The 18,076-nt window shown below is 45.8% G+C and overlaps 1 protein-coding gene across 1 annotated transcript in view; it reads right to left on the minus strand.

Moving 5' to 3' along the window:
* The window catches only part of PTDSS2 (phosphatidylserine synthase 2), a 205,280-nt gene that overhangs the window by 36,865 nt on the left and 150,339 nt on the right, over window positions 1–18,076 (minus strand). The window lies entirely within an intron of this gene.

The raw sequence follows: 18,076 nt of genomic DNA on the forward strand, positions 1-18,076 counted from the left end.
CTTTGTAAGTGAGTGTGAGAAGTTTGAATTGGATTCTGAAAGGGAAGGGAAGCCAGTGGAGGGCCTGTAGGAGAGGGGAGGTAGACGTAGTGCGTTTGGTGAGGAAGATGAGCCGGGCAGCAGCATTGAGGATAGATTGGAGTGGAGAGAGGTGATTGTCAGGGAGGCCAGTTAAGAGGAGATTACAGTAGTCCAGTCTGGAAATAATCAGTGAGTGAATAATGATCTTAGTGGCATCCTGTGTGAGAAAAGGTCTGATTCTAGAAATGTTTTTGAGATGAAAATGACAGGTTTGTGAGAGGTGCTGAATGTGTGGTTTGAAGGAGAGGGAGGAGTCAAGGATTACGCCAAGACAGCGTACTTGGGGGCTAAGGGAGATAGTCGTGCCATCAATGGATAATGAGATTGTGGGAGGTGAGGCTGTGCGGGAGGGTGGGAAGATGATCAGCTCAGTCTTAGACATGTTGAGTTTAAGAAAGCGCTGAGACATCCAGGAAGAGATAGCAGAAAGACAGTTTGAGGTACGAGTGAGGAGAGCCGTGGAGAGATCAGGGGAGGAGAGGTAGATTTGAGTGTCATCAGCATAGAGGTGATATTGGAAGTTAAAAGAACTAATGAGTTCACCTAAAGAGGACGTATAGAGAGAGAAAAGGAGAGGACCAAGAACAGAGCCTTGGGGGACACCAACAGTTAGTGGAAGTGGGGGGGAGGTAGCATCATGAGAGGAGACAGAGAAGGAACGATCAGAGAGGTAGGAGGACAGCCAGGAGAGGGCAGTATCACGCAGACAAGAGAGTGAAGGATTTGCAGAAGGAGAGGATGGTCCACAGTGTCAAAAGCAGCAGAGAGGTCAAGAAGAATAAGCAGAGAGTAGTGGCCCTTAGATTTGGCTGCATGGAGGTCATTGCAGACTTTTGTGAGGGCAGTTTCAGTGGAGTGGAGAGAACGGAAACCAGACTGGAATGGGTCAAGCAGTGAGTGAGAGGAAAGAAAGGCAGTGAGGCGATTATAGACAATACGCTCAAGAAGTTTGGAGGCAAAGGGGAGGAGAGAGATGGGTCGATAGTTGGAGAGAGTGTTAGGATCAAGGGTAGGTTTTTTAAGAATAGGGGAGACAAGAGCATGCTTGAAGGCAGAGGGGACAGTGCCTGATGAAAGGGAGAGATTGAGAAGGTGGGCAAGATGGGAACAGGCAGAAGGGGAGAGGTAACGGAGGAGGTGGGAGGGGATAGGGTCGAGCGGGGAGGTTGTGGGGGGGAGGAACGGATGAGGGCCATGACTTCCTCGCCAGATACTTGGGAGAAAGATGTCAGAGTTGGTAAGAGGGAAGGGGAGGGGTGGCAAGGGATGGGTGGTGGCTGGTTGCTGGTCTGGTGGGAAGTGATATCCTGACGTATGGAGTCAATCTTGGATGTGAAATAAGTGGCAAAGTCAAGAGCAGACAATGAGGAAGGGAGAGGAGGTGGTGGTGGGCAGAGGAGGGAGTTAACAGTGGCAAAGAGGCGCCGGGGGTTGGAAGACTGTGTAGAAATGAGGATTTTGAAGTATGATTGTTTAGCAAGGGAAAGGGCAGTACTGAAGGATGAGAGCATGAATTTGAAATGGAGGAAGTCTGCTTTAGAGCGTGATTTCCTCCACTGTCGCTCGGCAGTACGTGAGCATTTTTGTAGGTATCTGGTGCATTTGGTGTGCCAGGGTTGAGGTGTTGATCTGCGAGGGTGAATAGTGGTTGGCGGAGCAACAGAGTCAAGGGCAGAAGTAAGAGATGCATTGTATAGGGATGTGGCTTGTTCAGGGCATGTGAGAGAGAGAAGAGGAGAGAGAAGGGAGTCAAACAGGGAGGACAGGGATGAGGTGTCAATAGCCTCAATGTTACGCTTCGTGATGGTAGCCTTAGGAGGGAGAGATGGGGAAGCAGAGATAGATAAGTTGAAAGAGAGCAAGTGGTGGTCAGAGAGGGGTAAAGGGGAATTGGAGAAATCAGAAATATCACAGCGGTGAGTGAAAACCAGATCCAGTGAGCTCCCGTTCACATGGGAGGGTGAGGTGGTCCACTGGGAGAGACCAAGTGAAGAGGTGAGGTTAAGGAGTTTAGAGGCAGGTGATTTTGTGGGGTTATCGATAGGGATGTTTAAATCACCTAGAATAATGGAGGGAATGTCAGAAGAGAGGAAGTGAGGTAGCCAGGAAGCAAAGTTGTCAAGGAATTTGGAGGAAATGCCAGGTGGACGGTAAATTACAGCAACTCGAAGATTAGTAGGTTGGAAGAGGCGTAATGCATGGACCTCAAATGTAGAGAATGTAAGAGAAGGTTCTGGAGGTATAAGTTGGTATGTGTAGCTTGAGGGTAAAAGGATCCCACCACCCCCCCCATGGCGACCCCCGGGTCGGGGTGTGTGTGAGAATGTGAGGCCCCCAGCAGAGAGAGCAGCAGGAGAAGTGGTGTCATGAGGAGTAATCCAGGTTTCTGTAATGGCCAGGAGGTGCAGGGAGTTGGAAATGAAAAGGTCATGAGTGGGGGCCAGTTTGTTGCAAATAGATCTGGCATTCCAGAGTGCACAAGATAGGGGGTATGAGTTTGTGGGAGAGATGTGAATGAGATTATCAGGATTGCTGTAGCGTTGAGGTAGGAGTAATTTGGAAGGAGAGGATAAAGAGGGTGTGATGATGGTGCTGGGGCCTTGGCTAGGAAGGGTGACTGCATGCGTGAAACAGGGAGGGAGTGCAGTTTGATACTGGTGGAGGAGAGGTGAGGAGACAGGCAGAGGAGGGAGAGAGCAGGGTTGAGTGGTGGGGTATAAGTGGTGTGAAGGGGCAGAAGTGAATTGCAATGGGGAAACAGAAGAGGGATAGGGAGGCAGACAGAGGAGAGGAGAGAGGATGAGATGTAGGAGACTGTGAGAGAGGGATAGAGGTGGTAACAGGGGACAGAATAAAGGATTAGAAGGACAATGAGTAATGGGGGTTGCCAGCCTGGCCATAGTGTGGATGGTGTGTAAACTGGTAGTAAAATGAGAATAGGAGGAGGAGTGGTGGCTGTATGAGAGAGCAGTGAAGTTTGCATAAAGAAATACGATTTGCAAGTATTTAAGTATTTAAGTATGTCTCACTATCTTAGTTGTTATATTACTTATTTTAATTTATATACTGATAATGGTTAGTAATATACATGAGCGAGGTGTATAACTGACTGAAAACGTATGATAACCACAAGATTAGAAGACTGAATAAACCAAAACATGGGTTTGAATGACTGTTTAGCATAGCCCTGCTACTTCTTAAGAGTCAAAAACTTTCATCTAAAATCAAATAACAAGGACGCTAACAATGAATATACTTCTTGCCACAACTAAAAGAACTATGGTGGTCATTCAGAGTTGATCGCTCGCTAGCTGTTTTTAGCAGCCGTGCAAACGCTATGCCGCCGCCCCCTGGGAGTGTATTTTAGCTTAGCAGAAGTGCGAACGAAAGGATACAGAGCGGCTACAAAAAAAAATTGTGCAGTTTTAGAGTAGCTCCAGACCTAATCAGCGCTTGCGATCACTTCAGACCATTCAGTTCCGGATTTGACGTCACAAACATGCCCTGCGTTCGGCCAGCCACGCCTGCGTTTTTCTTGGCACGCCTGCGTTTTTTCGAGCACTCCCTGAAAACGGTCAGTTGACACCCAGAAACGCCCACTTCATGTCAATCACTCTGCGGCGGCCATTGCGACTGAAAAGCTTTGCTAAACCTTGTGTAAAGATACATCGGCCGTTGTGAAAGTACGTCGCGCATGCGCAGAAGTGCCCGTTTTTTACTTAATCGCAGCGCGGCGAACATTTTCAGCTAGCAATCAACTCGGAATGACCCCCTATGTGCATTCAAATAATTAATAATGTGTAATAGCCTAAAACAGAGTTTTCCAACCTCGGGCCACAAGGCACACCAAGTCCAGGTTTTTGTAATATCCACAGATGGTAAAAATCAAAATAACTGAGGTTCTAATTAGGTCACCTGTGCTTAAGCTAACCTTAAAACCTGGACTGTCAATGTGCATACACATGGGGAGATATGCACCTTTAGAGATACTTGAGGACTATGGTTGGGAAACTGTAACCCAATGGGTCCCAAACTTTCTTGAATCATGGCACCCTAGATTATCAGCATTTTTTTTTCACGGCAACCCTGGGGTAAAAGTTTATTATTGATAAATGTTGGAAAAAAAATATTAAATTAAATAAATTGTGCCTACCTGTCATCCTTATGGTCAGTTATGTGATGGTGTACAGGTGTGATTCTGATTATCAAAATGTTTATGATTAGCAGCCTCCAGCACTGGCTATCACATTCACCATAAATAAACTGATTTGACCCTGGAACAACTACCCAAGGCACCCTTGTGGCACCCCAGGGTGCCTAGGCACACAGTTTGGGAACCACTGCTCTAGCCTAAGGAATATACTGTAGGTCTTTTAACGTATACTACATGTGTCGCAAGCATTAAATTATTGTGTAATGTTAGCGATTCAGACAGTAGATCAATTTCTCAAGATGTAAGTTTAATAATAAACACCAAACCAAGTTATAAACTTGCAATAATAAGAATTTACTTACCGATAATTCTATTTCTCATAGTCCGTAGTGGATGCTGGGGACTCCGAAAGGACCATGGGATTAGCGGCTCCGCAGGAGACTGGGCACATCTAAAGAAAGCTTTAGGACTATCTGGTGTGCACTGGCTCCTCCCCCCTATGACCCTCCTCCAAGCCTCAGTTAGGATACTGTGCACGGACGAGCGTACACAATAAGGAAGGATCTTGAATCCCGGGTAAGACTCTTACCAGCCACACCAATCACACCGTACAACTTGTGATCTGAACCCAGTTAACAGCATGATAACAGAAGGAGCCTCTAAAAAGATGGCTCACAACAACAAAAAACCCGATTTTTGTAACAATAACTATGTACAAGTAATGCAGACAATCCGCACTTGGGATGGGCGCCCAGCATCCACTACGGACTATGAGAAATAGAATTATCGGTAAGTAAATTCTTATTTTCTCTAACGTCCTAGTGGATGCTGGGGACTCCGAAAGGACCATGGGGATTATACCAAAGCTCCCAAACGGGCGGGAGAGTGCGGATGACTCTGCAGCACCGAATGAGAGAACTCCAGGTCCTCCTCAGCCAGGGTATCAAATTTGTAGAATTTAGCAAACGTGTTTGCCCCTGACCAAGTAGCAGCTCGGCAAAGTTGTAAAGCCGAGACCCCTCGGGCAGCCGCCCAAGATGAGCCCACTTTCCGTGTGGAATGGGCTTTTACAGATTTTGGCTGTGGCAGGCCTGCCACAGAATGTGCAAGCTGAATTGTACTACAAATCCAACGAGCAATCGTCTGCTTAGAAGCAGGAGCACCCAGCTTGTTGGGTGCATACAGGATAAACAGCGAGTCAGATTTTCTGACTCCAGCCGTCCTGAAAACATATTTTCAGGGCCCTGACTACGTCCAGCAACTTGGAATCCTCCAAGTCCCTAGTAGCCGCAGGCACCACAAATAGGTTGGTTCAGGTGAAACGCTGAAACCACCTTAGGGAGAAACTGAGGACGAGTCCTCAATTTCGCCCTGTCCGAATGGAACATATAAGGGCTTTTTCAGGATAAAGCCGCCAATTCTGACACGCGCCTGGCCCAGGCCAGGGCCAACAGCATGACCACTTTCCATGTGAGATATTGTAACTCCACAGATTTAAGTGGTTCAAACCAATGTGACTTTTGGAACCCAAAACTACATTGAGATCCCAAAGTGCCACTGGAGGCACAAAAGGAGGCTGTATATGCAGTACCCCTTTTTCAAACGTCTGAACTTCAGGGACTGAAGCTAGTTCTTTTTGGAAGAAAATTGACAGGGCCGAAATTTGAACCTTAATGGACCCCAATTTCAGGCCCATAGACACTCCTGTTTGCAGGAAATGTAGGAATCGACCCAGTTGAATTTCCACCGTCGGGCCTTATTGGCCTCGCACCACGCAACATATTTTCGCCAATTGCGGTGATAATGTTTTTGCGGTTACATCCTTCCTGGCTTTGATCAGGATAGGGATGACTTCATCCGGAATGACCTTTTTCCTTCAGGATCCGGCGTTCAACCGCCATGCCGTCAAACGCAGCCGCGGTAAGTCTTGGAACAAGACAGGGTCCTTGCTGGAGCAGGTCCCTTCTTAGAGGTAGAGGCCACGGATCCTCCGTGAGCATCTCTTGAAGTTCCGGTTACCAAGTCCTTCTTGGCCAATCCGGAGCCACGAATATAGTGCTTACTCCTCACCATCTTATCAATCTCAGTACCTTGGGTATGAGAGGCAGAGGAGGGAACACATACCCTGACTGGTACACCCACGGTGTTACCAGAGCGTCTACAGCTATTGCCTGAGGGTCCCTGGACCTGGCGCAATACCTGTCGAGTTTTTCCCAACGTTTATAATCATGTGGAAGACTTCTGGGTGAAGTCCCCACTCTCCCGGGTGGAGGTTGTGCTGAGGAAGTCTGCTTCCCAGTTGTCCACTCCCGGAATGAATACTGCTGGCAGTGCTATCCCATGATTTTCCGCCCAGCGAAGAATCCTTGCAGCTTCTGCCATTGCCCTCCTGCTTCTTGTGCCACCCTGTCTGTTTACGTGGGTGACTGCCGTGATGTTGTCCGACTGGATCAACACCGGCTGACCTTGAAGCAGAGGTCTTGCTAAGCTTAGAGCATTGTAAATGTCCCTTAGCTTCAGGATATTTATGTGAAGTGATGTCTCCAGGCTTGACCATAAGTCCTGGATATTCCTTCCCTGTGTGACTGCTCCCCAGCCTCGCAGGCTGGCATCCGTGGTTACCAGGACCCAGTTCTGAATGCCGAATCTGCGGCCCTCTAGAAGATGAGCGCTCTGCAACCACCACAGGAGGGACACCCTTGTCCTTGGTGACAGGGTTATCCGCTGATGCATCTGAAGATGCGACCCGGACCATTTGTCCAGCAGGTCCCACTGGAAAGTTCTTGCGTGGAATCTGCCGAATGGGATTGCTTCGTAGGAAGCCACCATTTTACCCAGAACCCTTGTGCATTGATGCACTGAGACTTGGCTCGGTTTTAGGAGGTTCCTGACTAGCTTGGATAACTCCCTGGCTTTCTCCTCCGGGAGAAACACCTTTTTCTGGACTGTGTCCAGGATCATCCCTAGGAATAGAAGACAAGTCGTCGGAACCAGCTGCGATTTTGGAATATTGAGAATCCAACCGTGCTGCAGCAACACTACCTGAGATAGTGCTACCCCGACCTCCAACTGTTCCCTGGATTTTACCCTTATCAGGGAATTGTCCAAGTAAGGGATAACTAAAATTCCCTTCCTTTGAAGGAATATCATCATTTCGGCCATTACCTTGGTAAAGACCCGGGGTGCCGTGGACCATCCATACGGCAGCGTCTGAACTGATAGTGACAGTTCTGTACCATAAACCTGAGGTACCCTTGGTGAGAAGGGTAAATTTTGACATGAAGGTAAGCATCTTTGATGTCCCGAGACATCATGTAGTCCCCTTCTTCCAGGTTCGCAATCACTGCTCTGAGTGACTCAATCTTGAATTTGAACCTCTGTATGTAAGTGTTCAAAGATTTTAGATTTAGAATCGGTCTCACCGAGCCGTCCGGCTTCGGTACCACAACAGTGTGGAATAATACCCCGTTCCCTGTTGCAGGAGGGGTATATTGATTATCACCTGCTGGGAATACAGCTTGTGAATGGCTTCCAAAACGGTCTCCCTGTCAGAAGGAGACATCGGTAAAGCCGACTTTAGGAAACGGCGAGGGGGAGACGTCTCGAATTCTAATTTGTACCCCTGAGATATCACCTGAAGGATCCAGGGGTCTACTTGCGAGTGAGCCCACTGCGCGCTGAAATTCATTGAGACGGGCCCCCCCACCGTGCCTGATTCTGCTTGTAAAGCCCCAGCGTATACTGAGGGCTTGGCAGAGGCGGGAGAGGGTTTCTGTTCCTGGGAACTGGCTGATTTCTGCAGCCTTTTTCCTCTTCTGTCACGGGGCAGAAATGAGGAACCTTTTGGCCGCTTATCCACGAAAAGACTGCGCCTGATAATACGGCGTCTTCTCATGTTGAGAGGCGACCTGGGGTACAAACGTGGATTTCCCAGCTGTTGCCGTGGCCACCAGGTCTGAAAGACCGACCCCAAATAACTCCTCCCCTTAATAAGGCAATACGCATCACCTGACCACTGACGTGTCCATAACCCTCTACTGGTAGAAATGGACAACGCACTTAGACTTGATGCCAGTCGGCAAATATTCCGCTGTGCATCACGCTTATATAGAAATGCATCTTTCAAATCCTCTATAGGCAAAAATATACTGTCCCTCTAGGGTATCAATATTTTCAGTCAGGGAATCCGACCACGCCAACCCAGCACTGCACATCCAGGCTGAGGCGATTGCTGGTCGCAGTATAACACCAGTATGTGTGTAAATACATTTTAGGATACCGTCCTGCTTTCTATCAGCAGGATCCTTAAGGGCGGCCATCTCAGGAGAGGATAGAGCCCTTACAAGCGTGTGAGCGCTTTATCCACCCTAGGGGGTGTTTCCCAACGCACCCTAACCTCTGGCGGGAAAGGATATAATGCCAATAACATTTTAGAAATTGTTATCGGGGGAAACCCACGCATCATCACACACCTCATTTAATTTCTCAGATTTAGGAAAACTACAGGTAGTTTTTCCTCACCGAACATAATACCCCTTTTTTTTGGTGGTACTCGTATTAACAGAAATGTGTAAAACATTTTTCATTGCCTCAATCATGTAACGTGTGGCCCTACTGGAAGTCACATTTGTCTCTTCACCGTCGACACTGGAGTCAGTATCCGTGTCGGCGTCTATATCTGCCATCTGAGGTAACGGGCGCTTTATAGCCCTTGACGGCCTATGAGACGTCTGGACAGGCACAAGCTGAGTAGCCGGCTGTCTCATGTCAACCACTGTCTTTTATACATAGCTGACACTGTCACGTAATTTCTTCCAACAGTTCATCCACTCAGGTGTCGACCCCCTAGGGGGTGACATCACTATTACAGGCAATCTGCTCCGTCTCCACATCATTTTTCTCCTCATACATGTCGACACAAAAGTACCGACACACAGCACACACACAGGGAATGCTCTGACAGAGGACAGGACCCCACTAGCCCTTTGGGGAGACAGAGGGAGAGTTTGCCAGCACACACCAGAGCGCTATATATATACAGGGATAACCTTATATAAGTGTTTTTCCCCTTATAGCTTCTGTATAGTTAATACTGCGCCTAATTTGTGCCCCCCTCTCTTTTTTAACCCTTTCTGTAGTGTAGTGACTGCAGGGGAGAGCCAGGGAGCTTCCCTCCAACGGAGCTGTGAGGGAAAATGGCGCCAGTGTGCTGAGGAGATAGGCTCCGCCCCTTTATCGGCTGCCTTATCTCCCGTTTTTTTTATGTATTTTGGCAGGGGTTAAATGCATCCATATAGCCCAGGAGCTATATGCGATGCATTTTTTGCCATCCAAGGTGTTTATTATTGCGTCTCAGGGCGCCCCCCCCAGCGCCCTGCACCCTCAGTGACCGGAGTGTGAAGTGTGCTGAGAGCAATGGCGCACAGCTGCAGTGCTGTGCGCTACCTTGTTGAAGACAGGACGTCTTCTGCCGCCGATTTTCCGGACCTCTTCTGCCTTCTGGCTCTGTAAGGGGGCCGGCGGCGCGGCTCTGGGACCCATCCAAGCTGGGCCTGTGATCGTCCCTCTGGAGCTAATGTCCAGTAGCCTAAGAAGCCCAATCCACTCTGCACGCAGGTGAGTTCGCTTCTTCTCCCCTTAGTCCCTCGATGCAGTGAGCCTGTTGCCAGCAGGTCTCACTGAAAATAAAAAACCTAAACTAAAACTTTCACTAAGAAGCTCAGGAGAGCCCCTAGTGTGCACCCTTCTCGTTCGGGCACAGAGATCCAACTGAGGCTTGGAGGAGGGTCATAGGGGGAGGAGCCAGTGCACACCAGATAGTCCTAAAGCTTTCTTTAGATGTGCCCAGTCTCCTGCGGAGCCGCTAATCCCATGGTCCTTTCGGAGTCCCCAGCATCCACTAGGACGTTAGAGAAATCATAGCTAACCATATGGCTTGCTAGTCAGTCATTGGCAATATGCTCTCAATGGCCACTTTCTTAGGTACACCTTTATTATAAGGTACCATCAAGGGGGAGAATAAATTAAGAGCCAGGCTTACTCTGTAGCTAATTGAACGTACTGCCAGATTCGACCAGCTGTGGGAACCTCACGCGTTAAGCCCCAGAGGGTGCAGACTCTGCATTTAACGCACAGGGAAACTCAGATTTCAGCACTCTGTACGGAATCTATGGATTAGCACAAATGAACCCAGGGTTGATCGCGCAGGGAAAATGCTGAATAACTGAATATGACCAGGGTGTGAAAACCAGAGCTTTCCACGCACCTAACTGAATTCCCCTTAAAGTGTCTGAAAGCACTATATATAGAAAAGAATTACCATGAAACACAACCATTCCAAAGTAAGACCTAACAAGGGGATAAAATAAACTATGAAACTGTAACACAAAGTGAATGACAGTGTAAAACAGCATCGCTCAATGACCCAGTGCCCAGACAAGAGCGGATCAAAGGAATCATAGATAGATTACTGCGAGAGGAAGTGCACTGGAGACAGATGTAGCAACTTCGAAGAAACACATGCCCATTAATGCAAATACCTAAATCAGCCAATCATGTGGTAGCAACGCTTTGTATAAAAGCATGCAGACCTGGTCAAGAGGGTCAGCTAATGTGCAGACCACAGCTGCTGATCTCCTACTGGGTTCATGCACAATTCTCTGGAGTTTACCAAGATGGGTGCACAATACAAAACACAACAGAGAAGCAGCGTTCCGAGCAAAAAATGCCTTAAGCAGCGAGGACCAACCCTGACCTAAGAAAAAAATACCTAATAAAGTGGCCACTAATACCGCTTTCAGATCGCAAATGCTGGGTCGCACTCGGGAATTGGAAACAGGCCCTTCCCGGGTGAACTGGCTTCCCAACCCCGGACCCTGAGAACTGGCTTCCCAACCCCGGACCCTGAGAACTGGCTTCCCAACCCCGGACCCTGAGAACTGGCTTCCCAACCCCGGACCCTGAGAACTGGCTTCCCATCCCAGGTTGCCATCTGGGGCTGGGACCGCTGCTGCATCGGCAGTGCTGGGAGATGAGATCATCTCCGCGCCACCTCTCCCTATGCTGTGAACGGGTACCAGGTCGCATCAACCCGGGTAACTGGTTCACACTGCACCTGACCCGGTAATAACTGGGAAGAATCCTTCTTTATTCCCTGGTTGAATTACCAGGTCAGGCAACCCCGGAATTTGGGAGTGACCTTTTCACACCGCACAGCAACCCGCGTCGATACCGGGTTATTTGTGCGGTCTGAAAGGGGTACATTTTTTAATGGGGGAAAAAAAAGGTATACATATTATAGACGGAATGACCTATGCTGGTTATTAGCAACTGCAACTAATGCATCTACAGCACCTGCGGTGTGAGAGCCGGTAGAGGCCAGTCACTTGCAGAAAACAGCATGATAGTGATATCCACAAAAAGAAATACTCCTGCAACAGTATTAATTTAAGTAGTACTCGGTTCTCTTATTCCCTTTTGTAAAAAAATACTCTATGGCAGAGGTTCCCAAACTGTGTGCCGTGGCTCCCCGGGGTGCCTCGGGACACTTGCAGGGGTGCCCTGGGTTGGTGGTCCAGGACCAATTCAAATTATTCATGGTCAATATAATAGGCAAAACCAGTTCTGGTGGCTGCCTGTCATAAAATATGTGGCCAAACAGAACAAATCTTGGCCCTCACCACACAACTGACCCTAAGGATGACATATAAACGCAATCTACTTAATGTAATATTTCTTTCTAAATTTCTCAATAAGAAATTTTTGGCCTAGGGGTGCCGTGAAAAAAATTCTGATATTCTAGGGCGCCGTGATTCAAAAAAGTTTGGAAACCACTGCTCTATGGTATAAATATAAACCCATTTATATAACTAGTTGGGAGTGCTACTCATAGCTTATAGACCTATAACACAAACACACAGAAAAAGAAGCTGTTTTCTGGGTGCACCGAGAACCTCACAATTGATATTTAACATCTAACTTATTAATATCATTTTTAATACAATAATTCTTGTTCAGCCATTATGAAATATAAAAATTTCTATAGAGTTAGTGAAAGTAAAGAAAGTGTTTTAAAATGATTAAAAACAGAGACTGCTCTGTTTTATCTGTTATTTAATCTTCCAATAAAGGCATTATAGCCCCCCGCTGAAATGTTTAATATTATATTTGTAAGGTTCCGTATTTTTGTTGATTCAAATCTATTCTTCTCCAGGAGATCCTAACTCTCACGAAATGGAGCTTCTGAATATTTACAACAGCAAACAATGGGGTAGATGTATTAACCTGGAGAAGGCATAAGGAAGTGATAAACCAGTGTTAAGTGCACGGTGATAATGCACCAGCCAATCAGCTCCTAACTGTTAATTTACATATGGGACCTGATTGGCTGGTGTATTTATCACCTTGCATTTATCACTGGTTTATCACTTCCTTATGCCTTCTCCAGGTTAATACATCTGCCCCATAGTCCTTAATTCCTGTGTTGTTTCTTTGATATTCATTTACTGGTGGTCATGTAATGTATGAACAATAATAACTAATCAGATTGTAAAGTGTCAAAGTCAGAAAAATATCTCTATGCACACTACCATATTTGCACCTCACACAGGTACGTGCTGCGCATGCGTACGCTCTCCCGTACGTGCGCATACTCACAGTCGCGTGCACCCGCAGGCGCACGGTGTGCGCATTTACGGTAGAGTTTATGTGTTCGTAGCGTGCGACTCAATCGTTACATAATTTAATCAAAATAATGTATTTTATAAGTTAATATTCCCCTGAGTCCAGCAGGTATCAGTGGGTCTCAAATGGCTCTTTGACCTTAGAGATCCCCCAAACAATAGTTTGCATGTTGGGAGGGCTTCACATGGTGTTATGCATAGGTAAGCACAGGAATAGTAATTGAAGATTAATTGTATTCCAAATCAGTATCTTTCCTGCAGACGGAGTACAATAGCCTTTAATTACACTGAGCTTTGAGACTCAATGAGGAGGGCCAACACCTGTGTTTACCAATGGGGCCGGATTTGTCTCCAGAAGAATGATTGCTGAGATGTCATTGTCTCAACTGAGAGTGGACAGTGAGATAGTATTCGCCAAACAATAGCTTCCCACAAGACAGGAATGTGTTGGTCATCACCCATTGTTTTGCATAACCAAGGCCACTGATGCAGCTGGCTCACATGCTGTGAGGGACACACACACATCTTGTTGTTGACACACCCCCACAGCTGGAATGAGGGTATGATATACCCACTGGAGATCACAGGGCTCACTCACTCACACAGCTACCTGGCACCCAGCAGCATGGCGGCTACATCCCCAGGACTGACCTACAAACTAAAGGCTAAGTATTGAATTCACATGGCTAGATAAGGAAATATAGACAGATTGCTTTAAGGTCAATGGTGCTGGATTAAATAGGATATTGTAACTTGGTTGTGTGATTGTTGGGTGTTTGTGTTGACACTCTGTGAAGTCTGTGATGAATTGGAACAGTAGACAATCTGTAGCATAGTACTTGTGGTATTTGTTTGCCTATGGTGATTTAAAATAGATTGTGCTGGTTAGTTATAATATATCTTGTTAATCATAAATACCACCATGCAGTTACGTTTGAACATGTGCTGGTAGCAATGGCAGGCTGAGATGTGTGGTTACATTGTGATCTGGTCTTGTGATGAATATGCTCTGGTTATTGAGATACTGAAGTTGTTTGGAATGTGAAAGTGAATAAGATGGTTCTAGGAAGTTGTTTGGAATGTGAAAGTGAATAAGATGGTTCTAGGAAGTTGGATTGAAATTGTGAAAGGTGATTTAGATGGTTTGGAATTGTAAAATCAGAACATATGCATTGTTCTGAGGCTTGGACATTTTGGAATAAAATGGAGTCTTGTGTCTTCTGCTATGTGATTGTGGTGTAGCAGAGAGTGCCATGTGTTTGGACCTGCAAATCTAAAATGGCTGCTGCCGGGTATTTTCCCCTCCCCCTTTCAACCATGTGGTGCAGTCTTTGGAATCATGGGAGCTTTAATAAAATGGAGTCTAGCTTCTGTCCCATGCGGTATTGTAGGGTTGTGTATATAGGGACTGCCAGTATGGGTAAGGTCAAGTATTTTCTCCACAAAGATTCTCAGCATTGAATAACTGCGCAGCGATTGTTCCTCACATGTGTAAGCTTCGCTGCAATCATATTGTTCTTACTGTTATTGTGGGCCATTTCTCTCTCTCTCTCTCTCTCTTCTCCTCTTTCTCTCTTATTTTCCCTTAAAACATAATTGTATTGTATTGTATTTCCTGTGTAGTTATCTGGTTAGGTAGTCTATGTTATATTGTAGTGTATGACTTGTATTGTGTTAATTCTTTTGCAAGTATATCATTCATAATATATATTTATTAGGCGTTGGACCCTAAGCCCAGGTATCTGTGTATTTCTTATAGTGTTTAGTATTCTCAGAGCGTCGGTGACGCTCGAACAGCATTTGAGTTAATAAGGTTACACTAGGTTGCATCTACACCCTATTTCTACACTAAGGTTTTACTGCATAATTTACTGTTTATGGTCTAGATATAAAGGTTTAACATTGTGAGCGTCAGCGCCGCTGGTGATCTCCTCGTGGTCCCGAGCGTCCGCTACGCTATAGCGAATCATTACGTTAGACAGCAGCCAATAGCGTGCCTGCCTGTGATCTCTTGGCCGTGAGCGAACGTGACGCTTGAGCGTCTCGACTACGGCTAAGCGATTGCTACGCAACGAGCGTACCCTTACGGTACTCCATACGTGAATAGCGTACAGTGTTCTTAGACCTCATAAAGGGTTTTATATACGATAAATATTTAGCTTTATCAATTGGCGGCTCCTCCGGTCTTCACATATCTGCACTAGGTAACTTCAGCAGACATTATCGGTCAGCAAAGAGTGGAAGGTAGTATCCCTCGTTAAACCGTTTGGAGGTCGGGGATACTGCAGTGCTGACCAGATAAGCGCCTGCTTCACTTGGTAAGGAGTGCTGAGGGAATTCGGGAACTGGAAGGTAAGAACAGTACGTTATTGTCTTTGTAAATCTGGTTTTTATTTCTATTTGGTGCCAACTGCACACGCAGATTGGATGGTTTGTCTGTTTAAATAGGTTTAAAATTATTTTTAATCGCTCTGCATAGCGTGATAACTAAAAGGGGCTGGCATGATGATTTTTCTTTGTGACAAAAGGTCTGTCCCCCATTTTGTGTAAACCTCATGGATGGGGGAGGAGCAGCGGACATTTTGGGAAGGTAAAAAAAAAATATATATATTTTTTTTGAACGGCTGATTTTCAGTTGACTCAGGAAATAATCAGCCATCCACTGTCAAAAAGAAATCATTTAATGAGTTTTTTTTTAATGCATTTGTTTAGTCCATATCATAGTCAATCATAAGTAGTTCAGATAGAGTTTAATAACAGTTAATAATTAAATATTTGATTTAAGAAATACACAAGTAGTTTTTTTTTTTTTTGTAACGGTCTCTCTTCAAGAACCTGTTATAACGCTGCTATTTGTAGGATGGCCATTGAAATGCAAATGACCTGTGGGACTGGTTTGTTGTTTTTTTTTTTTTCTCTCTCCCAGCAGTGAAAGAAATTGCACATTCATATGCAAAGTAGAAGCACTAATAGGGTCTCATATATGTAATATCTATATGCGTGTGCTTACATCAATATATGTTATTAGATTAATTTAGAATTGCATGTTCATTTGTGTAAGTTTCACATCTCACCTTCCTGTTTGCCATTTGCATTGATAACGTGCTAAGAAAGATTTGTTGCTATTAGTAGTTAAAAAGATAAAAAGTAATATTTAAGGGTATAATTGTAAAAAGTCCACACGCAACTCTACCTAAGGTATAAGGAGAGATTGGTGTGGTGCGCGGTAGATGATCGAGGATCATCTACATTGATAAAAGTGTACATTGTGTTACGGTGGATATTTGCTTTGCGTGCACGTGTCTCTAACAAAGGGCTGAGACTCGCGTACGCAACTCAAAGGCCGACGCACGCAGCGTATATTACGCAACGGAGCGTCCGGGTACGCCCACGTAACTCAAATCACACGATAGTGTTATTGCAACAGGCGAAAAGGTTGCAACGTGGTAAATAGCGCAAGTCTATTTTAGTATCCGAAATTTAGATTAACAGATCCTTCTCCAAATTCACAACACATCTGGTCTAAAGAAAAATTTCTGCGCAGAAATAGAAACAAAAGTGTACATGTGGTGAGTGAGTGTGTTATATACAATTTTGAGGTTGAACCACAAGAAAAGTATCGAGTTCTCGTGAAGGTACATACATGTAAGTGACGTGCATGGTGGCTAGGGAGGCATCTCTGGTTAAAACATAAAATTTGAGCATTAGAGTATAGCAGACCAGGAGGTCATACAGACCAGGAGGTCATACAGACCAGGAGGTCATACAGACAAGGAGGTCCAGGTAAAGTCCGCTATAGAGACAAGTAGCACAACACCAAGAAGGGTTGGTGCGGAACCCATATAGGCCATTTAAGCTCTGGCTGAAGGAATTCGCAGCCGAAATTTTCGATTCCACTGGTCGCTCAGTACATAAGATTAGTTGCTTATGTGCTAAACGATTGTACCGCACGTAATTGTGTGCACTAGTTAGTCTGACCGGTACCATTTGTGTACGAAACCGGTCATAAAACTATTTGTACATTCTAACGTGATTTGTGAAATTTTTTTATTTTAAGGGAAGTTCGCTGGTCACTCAGGAACTATCCAACAACCGATACTTGCTGGGGAACGCGCCCCAGTAAATAAAGGTTCACAGGGGCCCTAGGTTGGGTACAACAGCTCTGGATACAGTGATTGTGTACTGGCCAACGTGGGCGAGAAGTGAGTGGAGTACTCGGTAAACTTCACCGCCAGCCTGCCCCGGACATCTTGGTTTTTGTAAGGGTTCGCTGAAGAAAAGCAACACCTGCAAGTTATGGGGGCCAGTTGTTCAGGTAGGGGGCGATCAACCTCGGTTCGGGTTGATTTAGTATGTAATGTGTGAAAAATACGGTTCACACACAGAGGTTTTATGTGATGAATGGGAAAGAATGACTGTACATGACGGGGAGAAATTCCCAAGAATAGGTAGCTTTAGCCCAGAAGTGTTACTAAATCTAAGGAGAAGGATAGGTCTTATTGAACCAGCAAAGAGACGGATCAAACATTATGATTGTTTAAAGTTATGGCAACAGGAAAGTGAAATGCAAAGAGAGCTAACTGACATATCTGACTCATCTTGGGAGGAGAGATGTGGCAATGGAGAGGATTATGGTTGCGGAGAAAGGCACAATGTTGAACAATAAAAACGCACTTAGCAACTGTAGTACAGATGATAAGAATAAGTGTAATAAACATAACAATGATAATTGTAATGCTGTTAAATGTACAACTATTAACCCGTGCAAGTTGCACCCCATGTCAAACTTCCCTCAGGAATACGAGCAAGAAAGTGAACCCAACACGATGTCGGCACCTCTTCCAGCAGCCATCACACAGGACATCCAGGTGGACGCGACCAAATCGGTAAAGGCAATAATCAAAGCCCCTAACGGAGGGTCAGGTGAGGTCGTGTTCACAGGTACGTACAAAGTTTTATATCACGCACAAACAAATGTACCCCATATTGTAAGACCAAAACAAGGTGATGTAATTGAGTTTAGTCCTGTCAGGGTGATCACAGTCCCCAATGGGAAGACTGACGATCAGGGAATCATTCCCGTCAAGGACAGTGCAATGCGCCATCCCTGGTCCCGGACAGAATTGAGATCAATCATGTCCGATTTCCCAGATCCGAGGAA

Source organism: Pseudophryne corroboree, chromosome 11 (assembly GCF_028390025.1).
Source record: "Pseudophryne corroboree isolate aPseCor3 chromosome 11, aPseCor3.hap2, whole genome shotgun sequence".
Taxonomy (NCBI): domain Eukaryota; kingdom Metazoa; phylum Chordata; class Amphibia; order Anura; family Myobatrachidae; genus Pseudophryne; species Pseudophryne corroboree.